The sequence below is a fragment of the Ambystoma mexicanum genome, chromosome 9 (genome assembly GCF_040938575.1).
Source record: "Ambystoma mexicanum isolate Mex_15411 chromosome 9, UKY_AmexF1_1, whole genome shotgun sequence".
Classification (NCBI taxonomy): domain Eukaryota; kingdom Metazoa; phylum Chordata; class Amphibia; order Caudata; family Ambystomatidae; genus Ambystoma; species Ambystoma mexicanum.
The window spans coordinates 1,502,367,338-1,502,390,780 of NC_090931.1; positions in this window are offsets into that span (position 1 = coordinate 1,502,367,338).

Consider the following 23,443-nt stretch of genomic DNA (forward strand, 5'->3'; position numbering starts at 1 on the left):
GTATGCCATCAGGAAGCAGGCGTACGTGGCCCAGCGCAGCATAAAATTGGGCACAAACAACAAACAAGCTCAGACGCCACGATGAATATACCATTCCTCGCAGCAGTGGTCGTGGGACACCACAGGAGGAGGAGGATAGCCAGGCCCAGAATTGTTACACCCAGGACCAGCCTTTTTGGGATGCCTGATGACCAGGTGTATGGGAGGTACAGGTTCCCACCACACATAATACTCGACCTGGTGAGTGAGTGGGAGGATGACCTCACATAACCCACCCTGTGCTCCCAAGCACTGAGCCCCTTGGAAAAGGTGCTCAATGTACTGCACTTCTTGGCCACTGGTTCATTTCAGCGGACAAGTGCCATAGTGTGGGGGGGTGTCACAGGCCACGCAGTCACGCTGCCTACACCAGGTGTTGGCCATCATGACTGCACGCTCCTCAGTCCACAGGCACATATACATGCCCAGAACACCTGCAGAAAGGCAGGCTGCCGTCCAGGACTTTACGGGGTGGCACACTTCGCCAAAGTGCTAGGTGCCATTGATTGCACCCATGTGGCTCTACGTCCTCCCAGGGCAACTGAGCACATCTATAGAAACCGCAAGCACTGGCATTCCATCAACGTGCAGGTAGTATGTAATGCCAAGGGAATCATCACCTCAGTATATGCCAACTAACCAGGGTCCACCCATGACAGTTTCATTTTCAGAATGTCACCCCTAAACCGGGACCTAGAAGCTGGGCGGCATGGCGATACATGGCTGCTTGGTGAGTATAAATGCCTCTGCACATGCATGCATGTCAGATACTGAGTAATGTCACAACCCCACTAATGATACCCATCATCACCTCCCCAGGGGACAGTGCCTACCCTCTGAGCAGACACATGATGACGCTAATTCGGAACCCCACCACACCAGCCGAGGTAAGATACAACACAGCCCATATTACAACCCGGGGCATAGTGGAGCGCACATTCGGAGTGGTCAAGTCACGCTTTCGCTCCCTTGACCGCTCTGGTGGGCAGCTGCTTTACAACATGAAAATAGTGCCATGTCACCCAACCCCTCCCCATCTCAGCTACCCAACACACCATGGCATGTCATGCAATGGGAAACCAAACAAATGAATGCACAACACATGGCACAAGTGTCACAAAGTGCACTGTCCCAAATGGAAACATGCCACAGACAATATGCTCCCAGTAATCAATAACAAACAGCACACATGAACAAATACTTACCAGCAACACAATAAAGCAACACAGGATGAAACAGGGCCAAAATATGACAGTACAAAATCAAAGTAGTGCAAGTCTTACAACCTGAATAAGCCAGCACATCGACCCCTTCCAACTGCAGAGGGTTGCTGTCAGGCAAATGTGTCAGCATACTGCATACAACATGAACTGCATCTGCAAAGGAGACGGCCTTGTGAAGACATGAAGAAGGTACTTGTGAATAAGGAGGAAGACATGGATGCACAAGCACATATCAATACACCATGCAGTGTTCAATACAACAACAATCCCCACTAGGGATGTCCACAAAGTTTTGACCACAGACTGCCCACACAGCTCATGGGAGCCCAATGTCACTGTGTAAGTCACTGTCACTTGGTCACACCCTTTGCAAGCCCATGGAAAGGGGAAGCAGGAGGGGTGTGTGTGTCAGGAACCCAAGCATCTAACCCAAACACAGGACAAGCCTGCATGTGCCCAGCTGGAATACACAGTGGATGCCCACGGGAGCCACACAAGGCAACACACTGTAAAAAAAAAAAAAAAGAAATCAAAAATGGCAATGTGTGGGTCAGGGGGGTGGGGGAAACCACCCAGGAAGTTCGAGGACAGGGTGCACATCAACACCCACCTGCGTGGATGTTGCGAAAAAAAGAATACCTCCATGGGCTCATGGCCTGCACGGCTACGCCAATGTGGGAGAACTGCTGTCGCTCTCTTCATCCTCTGCTGCTACATCAGGAGGTGGCAGTGCTATGGGAGGCAGCCCATGGAAAGCCCTGGTATGGTCCTCAATGGCAGCAAGCATGCGGGTGTGGAAGGTCTCGTTCTGGAGGATGATAGTACGGAGATCCCCATGCAGCACGGGTTGCCTGCATTTCTGCACGCATGGCCTCGCATGATGCCCGGATCCCCTCACAAGTTGCCTGCAGCTCAGCTGAGAGCGAACATGTGAGCTGCTCCAGCTGCTGTTCTGCCCTAACATTTCGGGAAGCCTCAAGTTCTACCTGATTCTCCCTGAGGAAATGGAGTTCTAACCTCAGGGCTTCCCTGTAGCCCTCGGACTCTACAGATATGGCTTCGTGCAGAGTCCCCAGTGCGGCCCGTTGGTCCCTGTTGGACGCCAACATATCCTCCCTGTGTGATTGGCAAATGGACTATGTTGCCTGCGGTTGGAGCTCCATCTGCCTTTCAGGGGGGAGAATGGAAGTGGCCACCCTCTCCATTGCTTGAGCCATCATTTCAACCGATGCTCCCTGTTGTGCTGCTATACCATACATGGAGTTTTCCCATACAGTATTGCCTGGTGGCGCACGGCCACCGCGTCGGTGGGCACCACACCTGTTTGGGGCAAGGCGATCTGCACCTTGCTGTGCTGGCACTGCCTGAGGCTGCAGGACTGCATTCCCCCTCTGATCTGCTGGCCCAGGAACAGGATCAGATGTTGTGGAGTGTGACCCTGCATCCGTAACCGCCAAAGGTGGAGTTACCAACACTGACATCCCCATAGAGGGGTCTACCCCTGGTGCAGGTGGGTTGGACAGAACAGCATCCCTGCCAGAAACACTCACCTGCAACAGCACATAAGTCTCATCATCCGAGTCAGCACCTGAATCATAGAGGTCTGGGGAGGTGCACCCAGAGACATCCCTGGACAGTAAGGTCTGCAGGAGGATTGGATTTTCACCCACCACCACACCAGGTCCTCCACTGGTGCCCGGTCGTGGCTGAGATTCCTCCTGGGTCTTCACCATCTCCTCCACCTCTACAGCATCAAGTGCCTCATCACCTGCAAAAACATGAAAGACAACAAATGGAAACAGGCATGAGCACCATAGCACACACATAGGCCTGACAAGCCATAGATCCAGTACATGAACAACACATGTCCCACATGACCATAACCTTGGCATGCAGGCACTGTCAATGATTTGGAAGGGGAGGCAAAAAGCAGACACTGAGAACTCCAAGATGGAAAATTAACATGTGCTGCATGCTGGATAGCACTGTCATCACATATTAGCCTGTGAGTGGCATGGTCAATCCACATACATGGCACATGCCAGCACACAGATGGCACCTATCATAGCCATGGTACATTTGACAGGTACAGCCATATGTCAGTGAATGAGTACTGTCACCCATCCATGTGAGATGGACATGATGAGAAGAAAAATTCAAAATAGTGTGCCAAACTATGCATATGCCACACACTGCAACAAATCCAGTGTGCAAAATACATGGATGGCAGGCAGATGGATACATCAATGGTTGGTCACTTCAACATGACGGAACACAACAGTCATGTTCAACATTCAAACAGGGACCACAAATTAATGTGAGCAGGCCCTTACTCAATCAGCCTGAATGGTCAAATCATTCCCATAACAAGGTAATAAATGTGGCCAACGTGGGTTGTAATCTATGACAGAAGCATGTTACATATGTGGCATTAGGGCAGAAAAATGCGTTGCAAAAATGGGAGGATTGAAACAATCAGGCTGAATGAACACTGAAAAATCAGAACAATGTTGTTGCAAGATGATAATTCAAGGGCAACTGCAGTAATGTGGCGCTAATTGGCTACTGTGGTCAGAAGGGATACTGTCATACCCAAACCCAAGGCTGGTGAATGGTTTGGAGGAATCACATAGGTGACCCATACCACTCAGGAGTACACACCCTCACCTGGCACTCAATCATTACACATCACCCAAGAAACATACACATGGATTACACACACTTGCATGGGCACTCACCGGACAATGCATCATAATCTGGGAGGTCTCCCACGCCTTGGATCTGTTCCTCTGTGACGAAGGTTCCAGCAACAGAATCATGTTCAGTGAGTTGGTCGTCCTCTGGTGGAGACCCACCGCCAGTCACCAGAGTAGAGGCATGATTTGAAGCCAGCTTGTTCTTTGCTCTGCGTTTCAGGTCATTACACAGCTTGTAGCAATCATCAGTTGTGCGCCTCACAAATCCAAGGGCACTAATGTGGTCCGCGATGGTCTGCCAGTCGGCCCTATGTTGAGCAGGCGTAGTCTTACAGCCTGCAGTCACCAACATTTCATGGCTATGTGCCGGCACATAGGCCACAAGTGCATCAAGTTCGGCGTCATTGAAGCTAGGCTTCCTTGACGTGCCAGAGTGTGTAGCCGTGTCTGGGGTCTCAGCCTGTAGTGCAAGAGCACCCTTCTTCTTCCTCTTGTAAGGTGGTGTGGATCCTGAATGGCTTACACCGCTCTGGTCAGTAGGGGCAGAAGCACAGGTGGACTGGGTACTAGAAGCCTGTAAAGGCACAATGACCATAGGTCTTGGTGCAGGCATTGGCTGCAGGGTGATGTCAGCAGGGCCAACGTTGGTGTGATGGACCTGGACCGACACTGTCCCGGCTGGGAGACTCGGAGCTGGGGTGGATTGAGCTGCAGCTGCCCCTGCAGCCTCTCCAACCTGCCTTCCTGGTGTAGCAGATGACATTGCTGCCCCAGATCCACGTGACCTGGTTACAGCAACTTTCACTGGCACACGTGGATTAGACTTGCTGACCTGGAAGTCAGCTCTGGAGTTATCCTTTGCCGGTTCAGGTGACAAAATGGGCTGGTCCAACAAGGGCTGAGCTGGGATGGTGTCAGCTACGTTTCCCACAGCCATGGGGGGGGCATAGGTGTCCCCGATTGGTCCTCCACACGCGGGGCTCTAGGGGCACCCTGCAAATCCTGGCTACGTCCCCTACCGGCCTTACCGCGCCCACCACACCCACCTTTTGGAGGTCGGCCACCTTTGCCTCCCTTACTGCTTGGTCGCCTCCCAACCATGGCACTGATGTTGTTGTGTGTATTGGAGTTGCAGTAAACAATTGTCCTCGGCAATTGGGGTGAAAGGGGTAGGGTACTAGATGGAATTCGTACCCTAGTGCTCTAGCAAGGCTGGATGTGATCCCTGGGGGAAGATGATGGGTCACGCAACGCACAGGCACCCCAAAAACAAAAGTACACATGCACGCAACCCTTGGTAGACCACGTGCGTCGAAAAATGAACCCGCACTAGGCTGGGGCACCCAGAAACACAAAAATAAGTGTACGCGTGTAACCCGCAGCCTGGGGTATGCGACACATGGGGGGCAACCACAGTTGGAAAATACGTGCGCGACTCACCGTCTGCCTTGAAAAAGAATGTGAAAAAGACGCGCATGTGCGCATTGGCAACACCCCGCCAAAAGAAGAAAACAACGCAGTCTGAGGAAACAGGGAGTACGAACTGGAAACGTTGTGAAGTAATCGCGTGTGAACCGACAAGAAGTACAAGAAACACCCGCTCGCTCTCCACAAAAAGCATGTACAAGAAAATAGCGTGATACTCATATCTTTTAAGCCAGTCCACACGTGCAATGTCACTTACGCGCTTACGCACTAAGGCCCTTTCCTCCAATAGCACGGGTGACGTGCATTTTCTCATGTGCTGAATCACAATGCACCCGTGTTGTGGGAAACGCCCGCGTGTGTAACGTCACTTACGCGCTTAGGGCCTTTCCTCGGATTTCACGCTGACGTGCACTCTTTTCACGTGCCAAATCACTCCGTATCAAGCTGGCCACGCGAAAACACATGGAAGACCAGCTCCTGCCCAAAAGGCCATTTTCCTGCCCCCAAGAGCCCCGAGCACGCTCCCACCAGCCATCTGCTGCTGCCTGCCTGCTGCCCACGTGCCCTGCTATTTGGTGCCTGCATGTCAGCCATCTGCAGGGGTCCAGTTGCTGTGTCCACCCCTGCTGGAACAGAAGACTCCCGACTGGGATACCATCACTCCACAGCCCAGCCCCAGGACCCAGTTGTCCACCCACGCCTGCCTCAGGGGTCACCATGTCGGGGCAAACACCATCTGAGACCACTGGCGACCCCCAGCCAGAGAGGCAGAGGGCCACCAGCTTCAGGGAGAAGGAAGTTGGAGTCCTGGTGGAGCATGTCCTGGGGCATTATGATGCCCTCTTCGGAACATCACGCGCCAACAAGGAAGGACGGGAGAGGATCTGATGAGGATGCAGTGGTTGCCATCAACGCGGAGGGGGTGGCAACCTGCAACATCAAGCACGTCCGGAAGCGCTGGGAGGACATCAGGTCCAGGACCCTCTACAAGGCCCGGCGCCTCGCGGAGGGGGGCCGGGTCAGCATGAGCAACATCCAGATGAGGGTCCTGGAATGCATAGGCCCAGCGCTCCACGCCCAGATACTTCGGAGGCAGACCCGTCTGGAGTTGAGTGATAAGTGGCCAAGCATTGCTGTGTGAGACAGGGCATGTTGCAGTGTGCTGGTAGTCTGATACTTGTCTGTATGTGTGACATAGGCCATGTATGTATGTGTGTGTGCAGGGACATCATGGTCATGCATGTGAGACCAGTAATGTGTGAACCACATGGATGGTGCATGTGTTCCAATGCAACATGGGGAGCTGTATGCAGAATGCACACATGAATGCATGCCAGTCTCTGTTCTTGGACATGGAGGGGGGTTGAGGGTTGGGTGCTTCGTCATGTACATTTATGGTGCACATGTGTGTGTGTCTAAGAAGTGTGTGTGTGACTTTGAAACGCCATGGATGCATGACACATGTCCGTGATGATGTGTAGATTCACTCATGCAGTGCGGTCACCGTTGTATCCACTGTGTCTATCCACTGTGTCTGTGGTGTACAAGCTATGATGCATGACCCTCCGGTGATATGTGCATGGGATCAGTGTGAGCCATGATGCATGCGAGTTTGAAGGCAACATTTTGGTTAAAAGAGGTCCTGGTACATGAATGCTGATGTTGATTGCAGGCGCCGTGCCTGTTTCTGCACGTGTGTTGCTTGCATTCACCCATGTATTGTGGAGGGACAGGATGGAAGTGACATTTGACAGAGCCACTCATGTGTTATTGCTTCCTGTTTAGGGGAATATTGTACTGTACCCTGATGCTTGTGTTCTATGTCTCCCTCTACGCAGCGTCAAGTGAAGAAGAGGGCAGAGATGGCGCTGTGGAGCCAAGCAGCGGGGATGCCTCCACCAGGCGGCGACGCAAGGCCCAGCCACCCTCCCAGGAATTGCCATCATCCGGGAGCGAGCGGCCTGGTGCCGTGTCTGCCACTACGGCTGTAGCGGAAGGGCCGGGTGAGCCCCCACAGGGGCATGCAATGGCGGAAGACGGTGTGGATGCATCCAGGTTGGTGGTCTCCACAGAGGAGTAGGAGCCTGCTACTGAGCCGCACATGGGGCCTGGTGGGGGTAGTACCACTGGTGCAAGTGGTGCAGTCCAGGGCCAGGAGGCAGCACAGGTCACCGCGGAGGGGCCTGTGCATGTCGCTGTCCTTGACCCTGTGACTGCACCACCATGCACCAGCAGGGATGCCCCGTCCCAGACTCGTCCGCAGGTAGGGGGGAGTGCCATGTCATCTGCCTCTCCACTACCTGCGGACGAGGGGTCCCACGACCATATGGGCTCCGTCCTGGTTGGTGTCGCGTTGCGCACGCGTGACATTCGTGATGACATGCATACTTCCTGGGCAGAGCATGCACGCCATCACAAACAGCAGCATCGGAACGTGGCACTGTTGTGAGGGGCCCTGGTCGGTGGGTTCCTACATGTGTCACGCACTCTGTGGAGACTATGCGCCAGTCGTTCTCCTTGCTGTCTTCCGGCCCAGATTTCACAAGGGCCCCCTGTGGACCTGGCCTGACCAACACAGCCAGCTTGGTGGAGATCCCATCCCTGCCACAGTCGGGAGTCGGCGGTCCAGCAGGGGTGGACACCACAACAACTGGAGACCAGCTGATGGAGGATGTGCAGGCACGATCAGACAGGGCACATGGACAGCAGCAGGCTCTAGGTGGGAGCAATGATGGCTCGGGGCCATCGACATCAGAGGGGCAGGCATCAGCCAGAGGGCAGGAGAACCCTGGAATGGGTGTGCCTTCCGTGTGGCTGCGGTTGGGCAAGCGTATAGATGCGGACCGGGCAGAAGAGGCACAGCTCACGATGGTCAGGGCGGAGAACTCCATGTGGAGGGCACTGAGGTGGGCCGAGTGTCTCAAGGCCATTCGTAGGGAGTTGGTGTCCAACATGGCATCGTCCCTGCAAACCCTCGGGGCCATGGAAGAGAACCGCCTCCAGGACATCCAGTAGGAGTTCGATGATGCCCGGGACATCGGAAAGTGAGCCGTGGGACTAGCCTGCCGCCATTGTAAATAGTTTTTAGTGTTAGATTTCATTTTCGTTTTCATTTCTTTTGGGGTGATTGGACTATGCCCCACAATTCTGTTTATAGTTCTTTCCTTAGGTAGTTTTTTAGATAGCTTACATTTCTTTCGTTGGGATCATGGCCCCTTTCAAAATTGATTGTACATAGTTGGACTTTGGATTTATGTGTGCATTTTATTTGGATTTCACCATGGGGCAATGGATTTTTGATTTTACGTTTCCTTTGGATGTTGTTTTTGTGGACAATGATTTTGGACCATTTTTCTTCAGGTTTTTTTTTGGATTTCATCTACATTTCATTTTTCATATTTTTGGACATGCATTTCATTTCATGTTTGTTTCATTCTTTGACCTTTCATTTGATTACATTGATTTTGTTAATAATACATAGTGATATTTTAATTCCATGTGTGGGATTCGCTCATTGGGTTCATGCATGTGAAATTGTGGTTTTACACAATCTATGGCAAACAGTGTGTGCCTGTGTGACGGACATGTGTTGATGTACATGGTTGACTTTTGATTTGTGTCCTGACATAGGCATGTCGGTGTGGGGTGGATTGGTGAAATCATTGCATGTCAAGATTGGGGTGGCGTGCAGTGGTATTTTGGTGCACATGAGGGCCATGATTGTGCATCTTCCTTTCGTGTTGCAAGGGGACATGAGTCGGGTCCTGCTGGCAGGTGACCCTCACTGATGGGGGTTGGGAGTGCTGGGGGGACATGAGTCGGGCCCTGACCCTCACTGGCGGGGGGTGGCGGTGCTGGGGGGACATGAGTCGGGCCTGGCTGGCAGGTGACCCTCACTGATGGGGGGTGGGGGTGCTGGGGGACATGAGTTGGGGATCACTATTGCAAGGAGACATGTGGGCTGGCTGGGGGGCATGCCCATGGTGGATGGGCTGCATGCAGGACATGACCAGGGGTGCAGGGTAGTCCCCTGTGGTGTGGGCTGCCTGCAGGGGCCGTGGAGGGGGTATAGGGGACACCTGGGAGGACCCACACTGGCGATTCATGTGTAAAACTTCTAGCACACCCCCGAAATACACGTACCCCGCTCGCACAGGGCCAATCGCGTGTGAAACTTCCCACGCACCACCGAAATACACGTACCCTGTTCGCACAGGTCCAATCGCATGTGAATCTTCCCATGCACCCCCAAAATCCACGTACCCCGCTCGCACAGGACCAATCGCGTGTGAAACTTCCCGTGTACACCCGAAATCCACGTACCCCGCTCGCACAGGGCCAATCGCGTGTGAAACTTCCCGTGTACCCCCGGAATCCACGTGTCCCGCTTGCACAGGGACAATCGCGTGTGAAACTTCCCGCGCACCCCTGAAATCCACGTACCCCGCTCGCACAGGGCCAATCGCGAGTGAAACTTCCTGTGTACCCCCGAAATCCACGTACCCCGCTCGCACAGGGCCAATCGCGTGTGAAACTTCCCGTGTACCCCCGGAATCCACGTATCCCGCTGGCACAGGGACAATCGCATGTGAAACTTCCCGCGCAACCCTGAAATCCACGTACCCCGCTCGCACAGGGCCAATCGCGAGTGAATCTTCCCACGCACCCCCGAAACCCACGTACCCCGCTCGCACAGGGCCAATCGCGTGTTAAACTTCCTGTGTACCCCCGAAATCCAGGTACCCTGCTCGCACAGGGCCAATCGCGTGTGAAACTTCCCGCGCACCCCAGTAATACACATACCCCGCTCGCACAGGGCCAATCGCGTGTGAAACCTCCGGCGCACCCCAGTAATACACGTACCCTGCTCGCACAGGGCCAATCGCGTGTGAAATTTCCTGCGCACTCCAGTAATACATGTACCCTACTCACACAGGGCCAATTGCATGTGAAACTTCCCGTGTATCCCCAGAATCCATGTACCCCGCTCGCACAGGGACAATCGCATGTGAAACATCCCGGGCACCCCTGAAATCCACGTACCCCGCTTGCACAGGGCCAATCGCGTGTAAAACATCCCACGCACCCCAGTAATACACATATCCCGCTCGCACAGGGCCAATCGCGTATGAAACTTCCCGCACACCCCAGTAATACATGTACCCCGCTCACACAGGGCCAATCGCGTGTGAAACTTCCTGCGCACCCCAGTAATACATGTACCCCGCTCACACAGGGCCAATCGCATGTGAAACTTCCCGTGCACCCCTGAAATACACGTACCCTGCTCGCACAGGGCCAATCGCGTGTGAAACTTCCCACGCACCCCAGTAATACACATACCCTGCTCGCACAGGGATAATAACGTTTGAAACCTCCCGCGCACCCCTGAAATACATGTACCCCGCTCGCACAGGGACAATCGCGTGTGAACCTCCACGTGCAGGGGTGTACGTGTATTTGGAGGGGTGCGCCGGGAGTTTTACAGGCGTTTTCGTAGTTGGGGGCCTGTATGCTGATCCACTGGCCATGTACGATATTTGTGCTCTGTGCATGGTGCACGGGGCGGGCGTAACTGGCGCTGCTGCAGGGTCGCTGCGCCACTCTGCGCCACGGCTGGTAATGGATGTTAAAATCCATGAATACGCTGTGCCCGGAAATGGATTTTGGCACACGCGGCTGGCGCAGACTGTCGCACGCGCACACTGTGCGCCAGCCGCGTGCGCCACTTGTGCACTGAATTCTATAAATTACACCCTCAGTGTAGTCTATAAATTCATCTCAAACAAAGCGCCCATCTACCTTAACAATACCCTCAAGAAAAAAATCTCCTGTAGGACACTTAGATCCAATAAACTGGCCCTCTTGGAAGTACAATACAAATCCAGCAGAGCAGGAGGAAGCAGTTTCAAAGTCCTAGCCCCGTTGCATTGGAATGCACTTCCTCTCAGTATCAAAAATGACGTAACCTTATTAGGTTTCAAAAAAGCGTTGAAAACCTTGTTATTCAACAAATATTAAATAACCTCTGCTAAGTCATATTACTACCCCATTGACTGATTGTAATATAGTATAAGAAAGTAATTATTTGAATGCAACTGTACGCTGTATAAAAATGTTTTATTTGAATTCTTGACTGTAACTTTAACACTGTATAATAAGTGATAACATGTCTGTAATTTCGCTGTGATACCCGCGGGTCTGGGCGAGTAATAAATGTAATAAAAAAATAATATATTGATGATAAAATGAACGTTTTGGGGGAAAAGAAGCAGGCAAAATGATATTGAAATTAATACTCTACGGCATTATTTCTTAAATGGTGAATTAATTATGTCATGATGCGCAGGGTTCTGACAATGCATAATTATATTCTTAAATGATGTGTTAGTAATAATGAGACAGAGAAAAACATGCAGAGCATTAGAAATGACTTGTACAGAAAAACATGTACGGAATTAGAAATAACTTGCACAGAATTGGGAAATTAGATAATTTTATTTAAATGTTGGGTTGTTCATATAAAGTGATGTTGTGTATTGTGTCACTGACAGGCCAGTGCCTGATCAACACTGCTCTGCCAAGTGCTAATTCCGTCCCTAAATCGGATTATATTATAGTGATGTCTGTGCATTAGGTTAAATGTATCATTAAGTGTTTTAGTGAGTATGCATGTTTGAGCTGCAGCATGTGTGAGGTTCTGAGTAGAGGTGTACGAGGTGTGCATGTGTGTGGTAAATGTTGCATGAAGTTAATATAGTGGCTCACATGCTGGCCAGATGTGTTGCCGACTATGAGTATCAATTGTTAGAGATTGCATAGATTTAGAAATTACACTTGAGGTGAATTTGAGATGCATATTTGTGAGAGCATCCAAGTGGTGAATTCTGAGATGCATATTTGTGAGAGCACACAGAGCATCCAAGTGGTGTATTTTGAGATGCATATTTGTGAGAGCATCCAAGTGGTGAATTTTGAGATGCTTATTTGTGAGAGCATCCAAGTGGTGAGTTTTGAGATGCATATTTGTGAGAGCATCCAAGTGGTGAATTTTGAGATGCTGATTTGTGAGAGCATCCAAGTGGTGAATTTTGAGATGCGTGTTTGTGAGAGCATCCAAGTGGTGAATTTTGAGATGCATATTTGTGAGAGCATCCAAGAGGTGAATTTTGAGATGCATGTTTGTGAGAGTGAATTTTGAGATGCGTGTTTGTGAGAGCATCCACGTGGTGAGTTTGAGATGCATATTTTGTGGGAGCATCCAATGTAAGTCTATGAGGAGTCGTCTATTGTTAAGTGCAACCATTTAGTTGAGGATTAGCAGAGTTGGGTTTGTGTTGCTGTTTATTTGAATAGTAGTGGATTAGAATTGCATTTCTGAGGAGAGGGATTTGAGTTCCCGCTGAGCACACAATGTACTGCCAGTGTATTGAAGTGTTTTTTGTGAAATTAATGAAGTTTTATACACTGGTAAGAGGTTATTAGACACCCCAAATTGAGTTTAAATTTGTTTAAAAAGTATATATGTATTTTTTGTGCATGCACTTATTCCATTCATTTAGTGGTTGCATTAAATTGCACAGTACTCTTGTGAACCTCACACAGGGTCTGTGGTCCTTCGCACCATGTCTGTGTGGTTGCGCACGTTTTATTGTTCAGTGTGCTCTTTGTTTTGTGAGTTTCTCTACTATCTTATTATTTCCTTTATATGTGTTCTTGTGAGAGAAGGGATGAGGTGTAGATTGTTGTGGAGATTGTGGTTTTTTTTGGTGTAGTAGAGATGGATGCCAGGGGCATTGTTTGGCCAGTGAAGTAGCCCCGTGGTGGGGTTAGGGTAGTACTCAGGTGTGGCAGACCTGTGGCCAGGTAGTGGCAATACCTGACGGAAGCAGTTTTAGTTATTTTGTGAGGGATGATTTTGTAGGTTTGTTTTATTGTCCTTGTGTGGCAAGTTTGTGCTCGGTAGTGGCAGTACAGAGACCCTGGCGTGGCAGGCCAGGGTGGAAGGAGTTTTAGTTTTGTTGTGGTTGTTTGTCCTGGCATGTTGTTGTTTTTTAGGGAAGGAGATGTGAAGTGACTGGAATGCATGTGTCTAAGTGAATGCATGGTGAGTCCTGTTAGAATTCTGTGTGGAATGTGGAGTGATGGAGTCCTGGGAATTCCGAGGATGTCAGTAAGGACTTGGAGTGATGAAGGGGACCACAGTAGATGCTATGTACTTTCTCTCCCACCTCTATGCTGTAACCTGTAACTAAGAAGAATAAAGCATCCATGTTGCATTTGCAACTCACATGGGTCAGTCTGGTTCCTGCTCCTTGTCCTTTACCTGACTCAGGATACATCACCCACCCATTGACTTAGCTTGGCCAACTTCCCGCATTTTGCAACACTTAACCATATTAATGCGTTTTGTCCCATGTTCTGCAGACACCGCCTGGGGACACCAAAAGTCCAGAATTTGCTTCTCCCCAACCTAATCAAAGCCTTTTCAGCTTTGAAGTCACAATTCTGTATGATTCTGGAGCTCCGGGCAGCAGAACGTAACTCCCAAGGGCCGTGCAGCATCTTAACACATTGGGGGTAATTATGACCCTGATGTTAGCCGTGCCAGTAAATACCAGCACAGCTGCTGCCGGAGTCATGAATTTTCCGGCACCCGGGAATGGGCAATTACCAGGGCATAAACGGAATTGCGCCATTATCAGATCTATTTGCCAACATAACACCAGAGCCATTTGGTTAGCAATCAATAATTGAAATTCCGGAAGTGGAGAAGACTCATTAAACATAATTCAAGCTGGCACCTGGAAGACCTTTATTAGTGAGAAATATCAACTTCCAGCTCGATTTGCCAATATCCTTTATGATACATCATATAATTCCTCGATGAACTCATTTAAGTGGTCTGTCTCGGATATCGTATGGGCCATCGGTAAACTGTCTAACTCATGTGCAGCTGGTCCTGACTGCATTCCTTCTTGTGTCTACATAGCCGTCCCAATTTTTTGGTCTAAGATTTTGAAAATTAAATTTGAAAAAATGTTCCTTTCGATAAGTCTACCAGGGTCATGGGTAACGTCTATTCTTATACCAATTAAAAAAAAAGGTGATCCAACTAAGCCCGAAAATTATAGACCTATTTCTTTAAATGATGCGGCGGTCAAGGTATTCTCCATTCTTATCTTGTTTGATCTAGAAAAGCATGTCACGCAAAATAACATATTTTCAAAATATCAAACAGGCTTTAGAAGATCGATGAGTATGACGTTAAATGCCACAATTTTCGCCCACTTGCTAGCTGGGACTAAATCTAAAGATCTGAGTCCTATTTACATGGCCTTAATAGACATTTCCGCAGCGTTTGATTCTGTTGTGCAGAATTTGCTGTGGGTTAAGATGTTCAATCTAGGCATCCCGAAGTACTTGATCTTTTGGATCGCAAAACTTCATGCTAACACATCCTATAAAATCAGAATTACTCAGGGGGAGCTGTGTCGGACCCAATAATGTCATATTTAGGTCTGAAGCAAGGATTGAACCTGGAAGCAACGTTGTTTAATCTATATCTATGTGATTTAGATGATATTTGGAAGACCTGTAACACGTTTGCTGCCAGGTTATGTTCCTTGAGGTTACATTGGATTGCCTTTGCAGATGGTATTGTATTGTTTGATCTTACGCCGTCAGGTCTGCAGAGAAAACTGGAGGTATTTGTTGAATTTGCCTTTCAAAATAATCTCAAACCCAATTCAACAAAGACTAATATCCTGGTGTTTGATGCAGGGAAAAAACTGAAATTTCATCGATGGAAAATCGACCGTGAAATTATATCACAACCTTTAGAAATCATATATCTTGGTTACTGTCTAAGCAACATATCTTCCATCAAGTCATGGATTGATTACCTTCAAACCAAGGCTAGGCCATTATTGAGCCAAATGAAGTTAATCTTCTTTAAATATTGTAGATTTTCCCCAACTCTGTTGCTCGAATTTATGGCTCTAAAGGTCGAACCAATTATTCTGTATGCTCTTGACATATGTCTGCTTAGTCTAAAACTACATCTCAATACATTACAGGGGCGCCTACTAAAATCTGCTCTTCATCTAGCACGGTCCATTCCGAATTGTATTATTCGCCATGAATTGGGATTGATATCTCTTTCATGCAGATTGGAATGGAGAACTCTCTCTAACTATAGTAGAATCCTTGATCCCCCAGGGAATTCTCTTTACCAGGATTTAAATAAACTGACAATGGGATGTAATTCTTGCTCGTCACGGCTTATAGTGCTAGCATGAAACTACTACTTAATGAAATTGGGGTAGAATCGAAAGATCTATCATTTCGCACTGGCTGTGTGAAAAAAAAACTGTTTGTGTTAGATTGGTCCAGGACCATAGATGAAATGACCAAGCATAGCACATCCAAGGAATATTCCAAGTTTGCACGCAAAAGGGACGGTTGCTGTTCTTACTTGGCTTTTTTTCCCTCCAATATCACACATATGTATTTCATGCGTTATAAATTGAATCAATTTCATACTCTCGAAAGGAGCAGTTATTGGGGTAAATCAAAGAATGAGGGTAATATCATGACTTGTAGATTTTCGAATGGCTCAGAACCAGTATAAACTCACAAACATTTTCGAGATCCAAGAACCAATTTGTTGAGTCGATTTGCTAAGAGTACATTAATTGTTTGGACTCTTTGTGGAATCGGATGATGTTGGGTCAAGAGAAAGCCTTAACATTTGCCCTTGTTGTGTTTTTAAAATTGATTGAAGCTGAAATATCAGCATTGTAAAGAATTGTGACCGATAGCTGTATTTGTAATTGTTATTGCTACTGTCACGTTTTTTTCTATGTGATTCGATACAGGATGATTTTATTTACATTGGCAATAAAAAAATAAATTACCAGGCATTACAGCCCCTGTAGACCCGGTAATTGCCCATTACCGGGCGCCGGAAAATATTACTCCCCATTCCCATTTGAGTCCCATTAGACTCAATGAGGATGGGGAGGCCGGATGCACCGACACCATTCATGAATTTTGCTGGTGCATCCGTCGAGGTCTGCGCGCGGGCGCCGTTCCGCCCACCAGGTTAGACCTGGCGGCTGAAAGGCACCCGCTCGCAGAACTCATAGTTTGCTGGTCCGGCAACAACGGTACCAGCAAGCTTACCGGTACCGTTGTTTCAGGACCGGCAATATTATAATGAGGCCAATTGCTTTGTGTAAACAGCATTACAATGGGAGAAATTAGGCATTGATCAGAGGGGGACTATTGGCAGGGACTTTGGCCATTAAGGAATGTAAATGAGGGTGATGAGAAATGGGAAGGGTGCATAATGCAGCATGCAGTGTTAAATACGACTTGTTTTATAAATGTGAGATTGATTTTGTCTCACATTACATTTCATGGTGCCATGCAGCATGGTGAAAATAAAGATAAAATCATACTCTTTTTGCTTCCTTTAAACAAAGCTTTAATAAATATATCAAATAAACCTGGAAAGATATGTGGTCAACTGCTTAAATTGCCCACATCCTGTTTTTAAACCCCAACCAAAGTGTGTGATCCAGGGCAAATCAGTGGGCCTCATTACACGGTACAGGTGTGGCACCATTAGGCGTGGCACCACAGGGGCTATTAGCGCCATGGCTACCCCGTTACCGCCTTCTGGGTCCGGGTAGGCGGTATGGGGACTTACCGGGTCATTCCGACCTTGGAGGACTCGGTAAGTCCCCATGCCAATTACCATTCCCCGTTCCCATTCGAGCCCCCATAGGGCTCAATGGGAATGGGGAAGGAGCTAATAACGGTACCGCTGTTAGCGGTACCGTTATTAGCTCTGAGGTCCCTCAGCGGGTCCTGTCCTTAATGTGTGGTCTGACCACACGTTAAGGACGGGACCCGCTGAGGGACCTCGTAGTAGGGCAGTAAGGGATTACCGGCACCGGTAATCCATTACCGCCTACCGTGTAATGAGGCCCATTGTGTCTTACCTAAAGTCCATGTAAGTGATTCAGTTCATAGCTCATGTTATATTATTGTAAGCTATTATTTAAAAAAACTCAGTTTAATGACTATAGAGTTGCTTCATATATAATAATAGTGTCATTCATGTATTTTATTATGTCTTGTGTTCCCTGGCTTGGTCCTGCATGAATGCTTGCTTGGGAGAATGCCTGGTGGAATGTATGCCTGTGCTCCTGTAAGTTCCATGGATGTCAGTTGGAGTGAAGCAGCCTGTGAGAGTGGAGACCAGTGGATGTCTCTTGTGTACCTTCCTACTTACCCTTGGACTTACCTGATGTATATACCTCGTCACTGGAACTTAATAAAGAAGTTCACTTCCGTTACCTGCAGTATCAGACTTTCATTTCACCCCGGTTCACTAGTGATGAGCTAGCTTGAAGGGGCGGGTGTTGACTGTATGTAGCAGTTGGAGCATCAGTGGGGCCACCTTGCAGTACTTGGCAACTAAAGGGGGCTGGTAAATACAGCTTGGAAGAGATTAAACAGTAGGAGCAGTAGTACCCAGCAGGGCTAGCTTAAAGTATTGGCCACTGTTGTAGCACTTCCCTGTGGGGCCACGTTGAAGAATTTTGGACACTGGAGAAGTAGATAATAATTGGTAATTGAAGCCTGGGAGAGGGACATTTTCAAGTGGAGAGAGAGGACAGAGGTGACTGCAAGGTCTGGGCAGTGTCGGGAGTAAGGATATCCAGGAAGCAACATACAAGAGTTTTGAGCCTGCAACGTCCAGACCGGTGCATCCGCTCACATTGTAGTAGCTGCGTGTGGGCGAAGCAGCGGTGTGTGCCACTCACCGTGGTGTGGATGTCTGGAAAGTTACTGTGCAAACTGAGGGGCTTTCCTGCAGTTCTGGTGTTGGCCCAGAGACACCGGTCAAGTGGGCTGCTACGTGTGAGGCCGAGGTGGTGGCGCTCTCCCTTGGGGACTTCGGAATGCCATTCCTGGTCTGCCGTGAGAGCGGCAATGTTGCAGAGGGGGAGCTCCACTCCTTGTGAAGTGTTGTGACTATTGATGACGCTGCACCTACACGTTCTGTTCAGGTCCTTTACTCTAACTGGCAGCTCTTTGGATTACCAAGCAGGAAGAGATTGGCCGCAGTGCACACTCGCATTGAAGATGGGTGTGGGATCACAGAAGTTTGCCACATGCCCAGGAAATAACAGAGTGGTGTTATCTTGCTGCGAGTGTGATAATGGAGCATCGGCAACGCCGGTAAAACCTACTGTGATGGAGGTGGGCCCCAGTGTGAATGAACAGCGAAGACAGTGCTCCAGTGTTACGAGGTAGTGTGACAAAGGTGTTTCTTTGTGCGATTGCTGTACGTCAGCGAGGAGGGAACTGAACGCACACTGGGAAGAGTCCTGAGGTTATTGCCGCTGCTGTGGCACTCAGCTGGCAGATCCTGTGAGAATGTCCATGGTTGTTCTTGAAGAATTGGATCCAGCCTTTTTAGCCTTCTTCCGGGATTTGTCTTTGATGAATAGAGAATATTGAGATTGTAGTTTTGTGATGCGAGGCCTTAAAGTTCATGCATCTCTGTTTGCTTGGTTATGGTTGAAGTTGGGGTTGGGGTTGGCTGACGTGAACATGTTTCACATGGCCTCTGTTAGAACTTAATTGCAGGGTATGCAGCACGTATTTATTTAACAACAATATATTTTTGCATTAATGTTTTTCTTCCACTGAACAAATGTGCACATGTAAGTTTTGTTTCACACTATGTTTAGCGTTTCAACTTTTAAATTATAATTTATCACTGTGTGTGTGGTTGATATCCCCCCTCATAAAAAGGAATGATCTGCAAGGGTGAGGGATGTGAGGTCCTTTGGATGATGTTGGAAGTTTTGCGTTGCGTCACCTTTTGGGGGTTTGGACGCCGGTACAAGTTTATTAGGCATGTTTTGTCACCCGTGCCACAAACATGGGTGTTTGGAACCCCACACACATTTTTAGGGGGGTTCTGCCACTTGTGCCACCAATGTTGGGGTTTGGAACCTGGCACTAGTTTTTAGGGTTTTTCTGCCACCCGTGCCAAATAGGTCTGGTGTTGGACACCACACCTAAAGGGGTTTCCTGCCCATGCCCTTGGGGAGCTGGACGCTGGTACCTTAGGGGGTGGTCTTCTCCACCTGCTTGTGCCCGGCAGTGGGTGCCTGTGGTCTGTGCCTTTTGAATTTTGTGGTGTTGGCCACCGCACCCAAAGGGGATTTCCTGCCCATGCCCTGGGCAGATGGATGCCAGTACCTTAGGGGGTGGTCCTCTCCACCTGCTTGTGCATGGCAGTCGGTGCCTGTCAAACATCAATCGTTTGTTCTGCATTAGCATTGTAGAAGTTGAAGGGTGCGCTGTGTTTCAGTGCACCTTAGTTATTGGCAGCAGGATGAATGCCGGTGCTGTTTTGGGATTGTGTGGCATGGTGGTGTGTTAAGAGTTAGGGCTGGTTCCTTTGTTTGAGTGGCTGTTGTTAGGCCTGCAACAGACTGAGTGTTTGGTATGGTTGCTTGGCTTCATTGTAGGTCATTGAAGGGACGCGGTAGGTGGGAACGTCTCCTTGTTCTTCGGAATGGAGTGAGTGGGAGTTGGACTGGAGCTTGGAGTGGAAGTGGTGATTGTTGTTGGTTTAATACTTTGGTGGCATTACCCCACATATTTCCCTTGTGCTTCTTTCCGTACCTTGATCTTGGTTTCCGTTGAGGAAGGAGATGTGTTGTGTCTTGTGTTCCCTGCCTTGATCATGCATGAATGCTTGCTTGAGAGAATGCCTGGTGGAATGTATGCCTGTGGAATGTTGTGGTGTGAGTGCCCCTGCAAGGTCCATGAATGTCAGTTGGAGTGAATTAGCCTTTGAGAGTGGAGGTGGGGGATGTCTCCTGTGTAACTTCCTAGTTACCCTTGGACTTAACAAATGTATATATACAATGTCACGGGAACTTAGTAAAGAAGTTCACTTCCCTTACCTGTAGTATCAGACATTAATTTCACCCTGCAACATATTTCACATCACAAAGTTATTTGCCACTCAACATACTCATGGCAACGTATTCTAAAGCCCCTTCCCATGGTGCCTCAAGGTATCAGATTCATGATCCTTCTTACATTGCCATTTCCGTGAAGTCGCTTATGTTGATGTCAACATGTATGCAAATTGGAATGCTTGCATATATTTTGGCCCGCAGAGCCTGGACAGAGCTGTAACTGATGAGTGGCCTGCATTTGTAATGGTCTGACAGGTTTTTGTGCTGTGTATGTTTAAAATGCCATCTGCCACTAATTTACCCAAAAAGTGGAGGGGAGGGGAGGGTGTCCGAATGACACCGTAGGGAACTGGGCGTACTACAGGCCGCTTGTGATGCGCTACCACGTTTAAAGTGTCCTGCGAACCCATTTTGTAAAGTTGGCACCCCTACATTGACTGTCCATGGGCATGCAAATCCTGAAGCACATTTTCACCCAGTTCCTGCCCCTCCCCGCCCAAACGTTGCACTATAAGTTCCTGCCAGTGTTTTTTCAAAGTATAATGATGAATTGTAAAGTGCTACTCATTGGCATGTCCCCACCGTTCGGAGGTGCTAACAAACGACCACTCCTTTGAATCAAAAAAGTAAGAGACTCAAACCGGAGCATAGCAGAAACCTGCACCACAGTGAGGCCATCAGACATAAACCTCTAGTGGGCGTGAGAGGTCACAGCCTCACGGACCCCCATCAAAGTAGGGCAGACAATCCAGAGCCAGACCTAACAAAAAGGTGGAGTAAGAGACCTCAGAAAGACCACTGTCCCTGACGACATCTTGGAGGTATGTATGGAGTCACCCGTGGATGCTAGTACCTCTTTCCCTGTCCGGGTGCCTGTCAGCCTTTGTCCTGGCCAGGTTTCTCTTTCTAATTGTTCAGGTAATTCCCTGGATCCATGGCATACCGAATGACGTGGTATCGCAACACAATGCATTACAGCGCCCCAAAACATTCATCAGGCAACGAGACAAATGATGCCAGGGACCGCATGGCAGCCTAGGAGGAAATGGACACTAAAAAGGAAGACTTCCAGGGGTAATTCCAGCCCATACTAGGAGGAGATGGGAGCAGTTGGGTTAAAATAAGAAAGAGATTGGCACAGGGAAGCAACTGACTTGGGTACCCACTGAGAGCTAAGAGAACTTTAGAGAATGGGCATAAAAAGCCACTAGAGTCAGCCTCCATGGATGTCGGAGGAGGTGTAGAAGGACCAGACCAGAGAGGAGTGTGCAGCAGGTGGAGGAGTACTTGGGGGTGGGGAGGCAGTTTGGAAAGAGTGAATGTAAGGTGTTGGAATTGAGAGAGTGTGACCACATTATTGCACGTCTGGATGTCTGCTGTGAGTGAGGAAGTGTGAGAGAGGGGGGAGTAAAAGCAGGAGTGGAGGCAGGCAATAAGATTGGTAGGTGGAAGGAGAGTAGAGATAGGGCTAGTAAGAGAGGGAGTAAGACCAAGAGTGGAGACAGGCAATAAGAACAAGAGTGTGGAGGCAAGAGTAGTGAGAGGGGGCATAAGAGCAGGTATAGGGTGGACAGGGGAGGGGAGTAAAGTAAGGTGGAAGAAAAGATAAGGCCAGAAGAGCAAATGAGAGTTGGACAGGAGGAGAGTCAGGAAAGAATGAGGATAGGGAATGAACGACTGCCTCCAGAGGAGGGATATGAAAAGGCCATCAAGCTACCCCAGTTTATGTCATATAGGAAATTCCTAGGGGAGAAAGAAAGAAGGATAGATAGATAGATAGATAGATAGATAGACAGACAGACAGACAGCCTTTAGGCCCCTGAGATCACGGACAACTTAGACAGTTGGGGTACACTGGCTTTAGTGAACTAATCTTGTAGAAAGCATTCTTGGAGTAAGTAACCTGGGCTAAGGAGGCAGGAGACTCCTTCCAGGTCGAGGGAACACAGAGGAACTACACCTAGATGTAGAGCCCTAATGGCCTTTTCCTGTATGGTATTTTAAACTAACAACTGATATATGTTGTCACAGATCTTATTGAGAATCTTGTCACAGTGGCTAGGGGGGCCTTTTTTGAGCAGTGATAGCATGAAGGATATAGAAGAGTAATAGGACAGAGTGCGAAGAAGGATAGTGCAGTAAGAAGTGAGTTTGAAAATTCCTGTTGTTACCAGCCACAAGTCTATATTGGGCCAAAGTATCATAAACCATAGAAAAGAATTGTCAGTTGCGAGCCTTACCTGTGGTCTTGGTTTCTCTTTTTCAAAGAAGAAGAAGGGCCTGTCTCTATGGGCAGCCACTAAAACCCCTAATGGTACAGGGGTAAGATGAGCTGGCCCTAAAGCCAAGTCTAAGTCGAGGATAAAACCCAATACTTGGAAAAACCTCTGTCACAAAGAACATCTTCTGGAATAGATCACTCAGCGATGTTGAAGTTGCTGATACAATGTAGAACTAAGGAGCGTAGTCAAAAGAATGATGCAGCAGCAGCCGAAGAGCAGGCAAACTTCAAAGGATGAAGGAGCAGTAATGGATATGAAGGCTTCCTTACGGAAGGCAGATAGAGGAAGGCTTTTGGAACAGAAAGGTAATCAGGCGGGAGAATCCAGAGCAGGGAAAGGCAAGACTTTGGAGAAACCAACAGCAACCCGTAGAAGGCAGGATGAAGAGGAGGAAGTACTTGGCAAGGCAAAAGGAGAATGAAAGAAGGAACTAGCATTGGTGCAACAGATAGACAGTTGCAACGCGTATCTTACCGGGTCCACTTCAGTTTCATAGTGTTCCTGTTTCTGGTAGGACGTAGAACGTCAGCTCATAACGTGCAAGTCTGTGGCCATTTTAGTATGGGTGCAATGGGTCGGCACGGGCGCCATGTTGGAGTGGGCCCTTGATGCCACCACAGTAACCACAGGGAATGTCGAGGCAAAATTCTGACATGAATTGATGGCGCAGCCTATCAGAGGCCCTCACCCTTCCCATCACACAGCTGAAAACTCTCATTTGAAGACCAGACCAGAGGGAGGGATTATCAACATAT